Consider the following 2,500-nt stretch of genomic DNA (forward strand, 5'->3'; position numbering starts at 1 on the left):
TTTGAAATATTTCGGAGCGCACCTAAAGTTCGTTATTTTGGCTAAACGGAGCGAAAATCTGCATTTATACCATCACGGACGTTAGTTTAATAGCGTTTAACGATCGATCCACGGTACAGAATGCAAAAATATGATTGTTAAAATTTTCGACTAATCGGTTCTAAGAGGCGAAGCAATACGCCGCTGGGACTTTGAAATATTTCGGAGCGCACCTAAAGTTCGTTATTTTGGCTAAACGGAGCGAAAATCTGCATTTATACCATCACGGACGTTAGTTTAATAGCGTTTAACGATGGATCCACGGTACAGAATGCAAAAATATGATTGTTAAAATTTTCGACTAATCGGTTCTAAGAGGCGAAGCAATACGCCGCTGGGACTTTGAAATATTTCGGAGCGCACCTAAAGTTCGTTATTTTGGCTAAACGGAGCGAAAATCTGCATTTATACCATCACGGACGTTAGTTTAATAGCGTTTAACGATCGATCCACGGTACAGAATGCAAAAATATGATTGTTAAAATTTTCGACTAATCGGTTCTAAGAGGCGAAGCAATACGCCGCTGGGACTTTGAAATATTTCGGAGCGCACCTAAAGTTCGTTATTTTGGCTAAACGGAGCGAAAATCTGCATTTATACCATCACGGACGTTAGTTTAATAGCGTTTAACGATGGATCCACGGTACAGAATGCAAAAATATGATTGTTAAAATTTTCGACTAATCGGTTCTAAGAGGCGAAGCAATACGCCGCTGGGACTTTGAAATATTTCGGAGCGCACCTAAAGTTCGTTATTTTGGCTAAACGGAGCGAAAATCTGCATTTATACCATCACGGACGTTAGTTTAATAGCGTTTAACGATCGATCCACGGTACAGAATGCAAAAATATGATTGTTAAAATTTTCGACTAATCGGTTCTAAGAGGCGAAGCAATACGCCGCTGGGACTTTGAAATATTTCGGAGCGCACCTAAAGTTCGTTATTTTGGCTAAACGGAGCGAAAATCTGCATTTATACCATCACGGACGTTAGTTTAATAGCGTTTAACGATGGATCCACGGTACAGAATGCAAAAATATGATTGTTAAAATTTTCGACTAATCGGTTCTAAGAGGCGAAGCAATACGCCGCTGGGACTTTGAAATATTTCGGAGCGCACCTAAAGTTCGTTATTTTGGCTAAACGGAGCGAAAATCTGCATTTATACCATCACGGACGTTAGTTTAATAGCGTTTAACGATCGATCCACGGTACAGAATGCAAAAATATGATTGTTAAAATTTTCGACTAATCGGTTCTAAGAGGCGAAGCAATACGCCGCTGGGACTTTGAAATATTTCGGAGCGCACCTAAAGTTCGTTATTTTGGCTAAACGGAGCGAAAATCTGCATTTATACCATCACGGACGTTAGTTTAATAGCGTTTAACGATGGATCCACGGTACAGAATGCAAAAATATGATTGTTAAAATTTTCGACTAATCGGTTCTAAGAGGCGAAGCAATACGCCGCTGGGACTTTGAAATATTTCGGAGCGCACCTAAAGTTCGTTATTTTGGCTAAACGGAGCGAAAATCTGCATTTATACCATCACGGACGTTAGTTTAATAGCGTTTAACGATCGATCCACGGTACAGAATGCAAAAATATGATTGTTAAAATTTTCGACTAATCGGTTCTAAGAGGCGAAGCAATACGCCGCTGGGACTTTGAAATATTTCGGAGCGCACCTAAAGTTCGTTATTTTGGCTAAACGGAGCGAAAATCTGCATTTATACCATCACGGACGTTAGTTTAATAGCGTTTAACGATGGATCCACGGTACAGAATGCAAAAATATGATTGTTAAAATTTTCGACTAATCGGTTCTAAGAGGCGAAGCAATACGCCGCTGGGACTTTGAAATATTTCGGAGCGCACCTAAAGTTCGTTATTTTGGCTAAACGGAGCGAAAATCTGCATTTATACCATCACGGACGTTAGTTCAATAGCGTTTAACGATCGATCCACGGTACAGAATGCAAAAATATGATTGTTAAAATTTTCGACTAATCGGTTCTAAGAGGCGAAGCAATACGCCGCTGGGACTTTGAAATATTTCGGAGCGCACCTAAAGTTCGTTATTTTGGCTAAACGGAGCGAAAATCTGCATTTATACCATCACGGACGTTAGTTCAATAGCGTTTAACGATCGATCCACGGTACAGAATGCAAAAATATGATTGTTAAAATTTTCGACTAATCGGTTCTAAGAGGCGAAGCAATACGCCGCTGGGACTTTGAAATATTTCGGAGCGCACCTAAAGTTCGTTATTTTGGCTAAACGGAGCGAAAATCTGCATTTATACCATCACGGACGTTAGTTCAATAGCGTTTAACGATCGATCCACGGTACAGAATGCAAAAATATGATTGTTAAAATTTTCGACTAATCGGTTCTAAGAGGCGAAGCAATACGCCGCTGGGACTTTGAAATATTTCGGAGCGCACCTAAAGTT

Source organism: Osmia lignaria, unplaced genomic scaffold (assembly GCF_051020975.1).
Source record: "Osmia lignaria lignaria isolate PbOS001 unplaced genomic scaffold, iyOsmLign1 scaffold0072, whole genome shotgun sequence".
NCBI lineage: Eukaryota > Metazoa > Arthropoda > Insecta > Hymenoptera > Megachilidae > Osmia > Osmia lignaria.